Source organism: Halichoerus grypus, chromosome 2 (assembly GCF_964656455.1).
Source record: "Halichoerus grypus chromosome 2, mHalGry1.hap1.1, whole genome shotgun sequence".
Lineage (NCBI taxonomy): Eukaryota > Metazoa > Chordata > Mammalia > Carnivora > Phocidae > Halichoerus > Halichoerus grypus.
The window spans coordinates 88,693,598-88,702,203 of record NC_135713.1 but is presented as its reverse complement, the minus strand read 5'-3'; positions in this window follow the sequence as shown (position 1 = coordinate 88,702,203).

Below are 8,606 nucleotides of genomic sequence, written 5' to 3'. Positions count from 1 at the left end.
TCATGATCCTGGAGTCCCTGGATCGAGTCCCGCATTGGGCTCCCTGCTCGGCAGGGAGTCTGCTTCTCCCTCTGACCCTCCCCCCTCTCATGTGTTCTCTCTCATTCTCTCTCTCTCAAATAAATAAATAAAATCTTTAAAAAAAAATAAATAAATAAAGACTGCAACTCCAAATAGTGCAATGAGAAGGACATGAATTGTGTCCTATAATTAAAAGGTCAAAGTCAAATCACATTGGACTCAAACAATTACTTTAGTCTGTTATTGATATTCTCTCTCCACACCTCCCCAATTCCATTTAGAGTTTTTCCTGCATTGTTTCCTTTCTCAGACAGGGTTTCCCCTTTTTTGGGCAATATGGCAGCTGACCACTTTAGATTTGTATCATATCCTTTCAGCAGCCATCAGATAAATATGAGTTTTTCTTTCCTATGGGTTAAAAAAGTCTCCAATGGAAAATGTTGAACATGCACCCCTTTCTGAAACAATCACTGGGACCATAGCGAAAGGCTATGTTGAGAAATCTATTATCCCAGAAAAGAGATGGAACCCCAATGGAACCACATGGACTGAATGAATGTTTATAGTCATCCAGGAGGTGGGAGAGGGGGATTAGGACACTATCAGCAAAAGGAGAAATGAACGCTAAGTAGGCAAAAGTAATAGCTACTTGTTCATAGTTACTCAGCAAGTAAGTGGTCAGGCAAGGACTCAAACTTAGGCCTTTTAGTTCCCACACTCTTCTTTTTATGCTCTATAACAAATATAGCCAGCTGTAACTTAGCAACTGGAGACACAGGGAGATGTAGGACACAGCCCTTGTTCCTTGTAAGTCTTATACTGTAGGTCAGTAGTTCCTAACCATTTTATCAACAATTTAATGTTTCCACGTAAGAAAATTATGATTTAAAAAGCCATGTAAATATCATTTATTATGTACTAATTGATTGTGTTCATTTTGCTGCAGTTCTATTATTCAGAAAATTATTTACCTAAGAATTACTATTTTTAGTGAAGAACACCAAAGGCTGGTGAGGAGGGATATTGATTCTGCATAACCCCTCCTGTCACTGGCATGGGTGCCTAGCCTCACATTTCTTCTGTGTCTGTTAGGTTTGTCTTTTATACTCTAAGAGCCTATTTTTCTTTTACCCCTCACCTACAACTTGATATTCTTTAACCCAAGTAGCTGTCAGCTAGGATGTGGTATAAGAAACTAATTTACAACAGAGTGCTGTTGATCACTGGGGCTGTTCATGAATATTCCATTCCTTCTCTTTCTGAGTAGGACTGTACTTTCTTACCATCTTGAAGTTAGGCATGGTCATGGGACTCACTTTGGCTGACTGCATATGCCACCTTTCTGAGGAATTGTGAAAGGTAGTTTTTAATCCAATGTCTTCCCTTTTCCTGCTCCAGCAATCATGGAGACATGTAAGGAAATGGAATTTCCATGAACCTTCATCCTTGAGCAAATATAATGCCAACTCACATTGCACTTGTAGCATGAGAGAAACACAATTTTTTATGGTATTTGACCACTCAGACTTTTGGGGGTTATATGTTATTATAGCATAACATAGCCGATTCAGACTGCATAAAGGATTCAATCACTCAGGTATGTATCCTTTCTAAAGAATTTACAGTGTTAAAAAATGTGTGGAGAAACACACCCAAGGAAAGAATACATAATGGTGGGATTTTAGAATTTAAGAGACCTAAGGGGTATTCATATTTGAAGGGTTCCATAGTAGGCAAGTACTCTTCTGCTTGCTAGCAAACAAAAAACAAAAACTACAGAAAAATAGCCATAGAACTTGAATCCGGAAAGACGGTCACAGGATTTCCATTTCAGTTCATTATTCTCTGAAGCAAATGCATACAAAGATATGCCCACTTTTTTTTTTTTAATAAGATAAGGTAACTACCAAATCTAAAGAAGTGTCATTTATAGGAACTTCCAATTTCATGACATCCAGACATTAAAAAATAAAGTTCTGAGTCTCTCTGTTTCTGTTCAAAATTCTGTCTGGAAGAAAAGAACATGATAAACTGCCCTTGAAATGCTGTGAAAGGGAAATAAAACTTTATTATCTCTCTCTAAAGTTAGTTAGGGAAGGTTCTTCAGCTTGTCACAGGAAACTGGGAGGAAGGCTGAAGTTAATGAGCTGCTTGCATTGTGATGGGCTTCTTTGAAAGAAGCTGTGCTTCTCCACAGTGAAGCCATCAGAAAAAAAAAAAAGAATCAGCATGGCAGCAGGAAGCATCATAATTAATAAGGAGCCCACAACAGAATGCTGTTTAATCTAACATGACTACTACGAACTGTAGACAATAACAGCATGAGTCTTCATTTACAAAGGCAATCTATCACTTTTCCTCCCCGGAAAATGAGAAAGTATCAATCTCTTCAGAAGCTCAAACTTAAAATGCTGCAGAACAAAATAAACTTTATAGAACAAAAAATAGTTTAAAAGATGTGGAGACAAATGTGGGAGAGAGATTTAATCTCTGTATCTGGGATGCAACAGACAGTGGAAATTCCATTTACCATCTGTGACTAAATATTCTAATGCCAAACTTCTACTCTCTGTAGTACCTTTAAGTGGCCTGTGGCTTATTATCTGAAGGCTTGGGAATTTTTAGTCCTCTCTAAAGACTTGATAATGGAGGTAAAGTATTGCTTTAAATATTTCTTGAGGGAATGACTGATTAACCAAGAAGCAAAGTTTGTATTCTTCCAATTTGCATTCTGAGAATATGGGAAAGAAAAAGCTCTGGGAAGTGGGAGCTCTTTTGCAACCTTTATTCAGGTGTCCAAGTTTACCTTCTTATAATACCACTTCATTTCTCTACACTGCTTTCTAAGCAGCAGAGTCCTGAGGATACACTTCAAGAGAAATCAAAGATTAGCAAAAATGTGGTTTGGACTTCCTTTTAGTTTAAAAGTTACCTTTTTTTTCTATAGAAAATAAATGGACAACACGTGAAAACTGGATTAATGTGACACAATTCAATTTATTGATAAAAATTAGCATCAATCAAGTCATCTAGCAGAGGACTCACATTGGAAAACTAAAATATGAAAGATTTTCTCAGGAGCAATGACTTCTATTATGGACCATCAGAAATTTCACTTTTATTAAAACAGGTTTTATGGCACATATTTTGCATTAAATCTATTTGCAAATGGAATTATTATTATTTTTTTAGATGGCTGGAAGTATGTGTGAGGAGGAGGTTCTAAGTGCTTTTAAAGGAGCTTTGATTCTTGCCAAGAGCATTAGAAAGGTAGGAGCTCTTTCATGATCTATATTGTTTTCAGAGTTCTTGGTTCTAAAACAAAACCCTTCTCAGGAAGAAAATTAATGCCAAGAATTATTTAAAAATTGACAAACTGTTTTTAATAACAAATTTCTATATATCTCTGGGGAAGCTGAAAACACATAAAATTTCAAGTTTGAAATAGAAGTTTATAAAGATTTTATTCTTTGGAGACTTCTTGGGAGGATGGCAGAGTAGAGGGAATCCTTGGCTCACTTCATCCATGCATACAACTAGATAACACTCACATGAGTGTAAATAACCCAGAAAATGATCCAATGATTGGCAGGATAAACTCCACAACTAAATGTAGTGAAGAGGCAACATCAAAGAGGGTAGGAAGGGAGGACACATGGTCAGGAACTCAAGGGACTCATGGTACTATCTGCAGGAGAAAAGATACCATGGGCATGGAGAGGGGAGAAAAACAGTATCCCCACACTGGGGACCCAGCATGGGGAAGATGAATCCCCATAACATTTGGCTTTGAAAATCAGAGGGATCACATTTTGTGAGTTCTTACAACCAGCAGGACTTAAAACCTGGAATTTTAAAAAATCAGCAAGCTGGGCTCTGGAAGAGCTAAGGGGCCAAGAAGAAACTGAGCCCCCACCCTTAAAGAGACAACACAACAAAGAGCCCTCAGAAATACAGCATAGAAGCAGCAGCTAAGTAAGGGGTCTGAGACATACAAGAGGTAGAATTATTTACTAATCTCAGAGCCTATCCTAGAGGAACAGAAATTTCTGGGGAACTCCAGAAATAAAGGAACTGGCAGGCACCATTTCCCTCTCCCATCCCCCAGCATAAACACAGGGCCACCTGCAGACTCACTACCTAACTTGCTAGCACTGCAACCCACTCTGCCCCACTGTGTCTTCCACTAACCCACTCCTCTGGACAGCCCACCTCAGTTCCCTCCAACTTGCTAGCACTACTGCACTCATCCCACACACACTCCATTCCCACCGTGCTTCAGCAGATCTATCCTCTCCAACATGCTCTTGATCAGAGCCCATATAGGGTGGTGCCATAGGCATGGCGTAGGCAAGCAGCCCTTACAGTGGCCATTACTACTCCAAAGTGGTTCCTACCCCCAGAGAGAGGGAAAGAGAACTACCTACAATAGTCAGACAAAGACCCAGCAGTGGGCTGGAGGCAGACAGCTGGTCTGATTGCAGGCCCCACCCACCAATGAAAGCTTCCCAGGGGACAACACAGGGAAAATGTCCTGCTGTTTGGTGCTACTTCATCTCTGGCAAACACCTGGTCTGACTCAACTCAAGCCCAAGGCATCCTTAGACAGGCCTACTAACACCACAGGGACCAATCACTGCTGACAACAAGCAAAGAGTTATTGCAGAAAATTGGACTGAAGGAAAAAGTGACTCAGCCACAACAGCAGGGTACAGGCATCACACATAGGAGACGCTCCTGAGCTCCAGGTTCAGATGAACAGGGAACCTTCACAGCAGGGAACTACAGGCCCTCTTCTTGATAAGGCCATTATTTTCAAGTGCAGGAGATATAGTTGTCTTTCCTAACACACAGAAACACAGAGAGTTAGACAAAATGAGGAGACAGAAAAACATATCACAAATGAAAGAACAGGACAAAATCACAGCAAGAGACCTAAGTGAAATGGAGATAAGTAATATGCCTCATAGAGAATTTAAAGTAATGATCATAAAGGTATTCAATGGACTTGAGAAGAGAGTGGATGACATCAGTAAGACCTTAATCAATGAGATTAAAAAGAACCAATTAGAGACAAAGAACAAAATAAATGAAATAAAAGTACACTAGATGAAATAAATAATAGACTAGAAAAAGCAGAAGAATGAATCAGCAACCTGGAGGACAGAGTAATAGAAAGCAGTCAAGTTGGGTGAGAGTAAAAAAATACACACACACACACACACACACACACACACACACAAATTGAGAACAGACTTAGAGAACTTGGGAACACCATCAAGCATAGTAACACTTGCATTATATGGATCTCAGAAGGAGAAGAAAAAAAGGGGCAGGGGGAGAAAATTTATTTGAAGAGGTAATAGCTGAAAACTTTCTGATTTTAAGGAAAGAAATAGAAATCCAGATCCAGGAGTCAAAAAGATGCCCCAATAAATCAAACCAAGGAGGTCCACACCAAGACACAAACTAATTAAGATGGTAAAAAGTAGTGATAAAGAGAATTTTAAAAGCAGCAAGAGAAAAGAAAGCAGTTACATACAAGGGAAACCCCATAAGGCTATAAACTGATTTTTCAGCGTAAGTTTTATAGGCCAGAAGGAAGTGACATTATATATTCAAATTGCTGAAAGGAAAAAAATCTGCAACCAAGATTACTCTATTCAGAAAGCTATATTCAGAATAGAAGGAAGGGTAAAGAGTTTCCCAGACAAACAAAAGCTAAGGGAGTCATGACTACTAAACCAGCCCTACACAAAATAATTACAGGGGACTCTAAGTGGAAATAAAGACCATAAGCAAGAGTAAGGAAAGTAGGAAGCACAAAAGCTGTAAAGTAAGTGTATCTGTAAATATCAGACAAGGGACTAACAAAATAAAAGGATGTGAAGTATGACGCAATACACCTAAAATATGGGGAGGAGAGGAGTAAAGAATGGGTTCAACCTTAAATGACCATTAATATAGATTGCTACATACAGAAAAGGTTGTGTATGAACCAAATGGTAACCACAAATCAAAAAAACAGTAATAGATATGCAAAAAATAAAGAGAAAGGAATCCAAGTATATCGGTAAAAAAAGCCAACTTATCATGAAAGTAGAGAGCAAGGGAAGGAAGGAACAGAGAAGAATTTACAAAAACAACCATAAAATAAGTAACAAAATGGCAATAAAATACCTATCAATAATTATTTTGAATGTAAATGGACTAAGTGCTCCAATCAAAACACACAGGGTGACAGAATGGTAAAAAAAACAAGGCCCAGGGGCACCTGGGTGGCTCAGTCGTTAAGCATCTGCCTTTGGCTCAGGTCATGATCCCAGGGTCCTGGGGTCGAGCCCCACATCAGGCTCCCTGCTCCGCGGGAAGCCTGCTTCACCCTCTCCCACTCCCCCTGCTTGTGTTCCCTCTCTTGCTGTGTCTCTCTCTGTCAAATGAATAAATAAAATCTTTAAAAACAAAAAAACAAAACAAACAAACAAACAAACAAAAAAGAAAAAAACAAGGCCCATCTATATGTTGCCTACAAGAAATTCATTTCATGGGGTGCCTGGGTGGCTCAGTTGGTTAAGTGTCTGCCTTCAGCTCAAGTCATGATCTCAGGGTCCTGGGATCAAGTCCCATGTCAGGCTCTCTGCATAGTGGGGAGTCTGCTTCTCCCTCTCACTCTCCCTCTGTGTGCTCTTTCTCGCAAATAAATAAATAAAATCTTAAAAAAAAAAATTCATTTCAGGCCCAAAGACACATGCAGACTGAAATTGAAGGGATAGACAAACAACACGTGAAAAGAAAGCCAGGGTAGCAATACCTGTATCAGACAAAATAGACTTTAAACACTGTAACAAGAGACAAACAAAACAAAACAAAAACAAAACAAAACAAAACTATATAATCATTTGGAAACAATCCAACAAGAATATAAAACAATTGTATATATTTATGCACCCAACATGTGAAACAATTATTGACAAACATAAAGGAAATAATCAATAGTAGAGTACTTTAACACCCCACTTACATTAATGGACAGACCATTCGAACAGAAAATCAAAAAGGAAACAGTGGTTTTGAATGACACACTGGACCAGATGGACTTAATAGATACATTCAGAACATTCCATCCTAAAACAGCAGAATACACATTCTTTTCAAGGGCACACAGAACACACTCCAGAGTAGACTGCATATTAAGCCACAAAACAAGTCTTTTGAAGTCATTCCATACATCTTTTCCGACCACAACATTATGAAACTAGAAATCACCCACCAGAAAAAATCTGGGAAGAACACAAATACATGGAGATTAAATAACATGTTACTAAACAATGAATGGGTCAACCACGAAATCAAAAAGTAAGTAAAAAAATATATATGTAGAAAAGTGAAAATGAAAACAAAATGGTCCAAAACCTTTGGTGTGTCTCAAAAGCCATTTTAAGAGGGAGAATTACAGCAATATAGGTGTACCTCAAGAAAACAAGAAAAATCTCAAACAACCTAACCTTACACGTAAAGGAGCTAGAAAAAGAACAACAAACGAAACCCAGAACCAGGAGATGGAAGGAAATGTTAAAAGTTAGAGCAGAAATAAATGAAACAGGGGCGCCTGGGTGGCTCAGTTGGTTAAGCGTCTTAAGTTAGTCCTTGCTCAGTGGGGAGCCTGCTTCTCCTTTTGCCTGCCGCTCCCCCGCTTGTGCTCTCTCTCTCTGACAAATAAATAAATAAAATCTTTAAAAAAAAAGAAATAAATGAAATAGAAACTAAAAAAATAGAACAGATCAATGAAACCAGAAGCTGGTTCTTTGAAAAGTTCAACAAAATTGATAAACACTTATCCAGAGCCAACAACAACAAAAAAGAGGACTCAAAACAAAATCAGAAATGAGACAAATAACTGACAGCATAGAAATTCAAAGGATTATAAGAATATTATGAAAATTTATATGCCAACAAACTGGACAACCTAGAAGAAATGGATACATTCCTAGAAGCATATTACCTCCCAAAATGGAATCAGGAATAGAAAATTAGAACTGGCTAATAACTGGCAATGAAATGGATTCAGTAATCAAAAAACTCTCAACAAACAAAAGTACAGGACCAGATGGTTTCACAGGTTAATTCTACCAAACATATAAAGAAGAGTTAATACTTATTCTTCTCAAACTCTTGCAAAAAACAGAAGAAGAAAAACTTCCAAATTCATTCTACAAGGCCTGAATTAGCCTGATACCAAAACCAGAAACAGACACTACCAAAAAAAAAAAAAAAAATTATAATAATAATAAAAGAGGGAGAGAGAGAGAGAACAAATGAACTCTACAGGCCAATCTCTCTGATGAACACAGATGCAACAATCCTCAACAAAATATTAGCAAACTGAATCCAACAATAGTTTAAAAAAAAAAAAATCATTCACCATGATCAAGTGGGATTTATTCCTGGGATGTAAGTGTGGTTCAATATTCATGAATCAATCACTGTGATACATCATATCAATAAGAGAAAAAATAAAACCCATGTGATCATTTCAATAGATAAAAACACTCAATGAAGCAGGTTTAGAGAAAACATACCTTAAC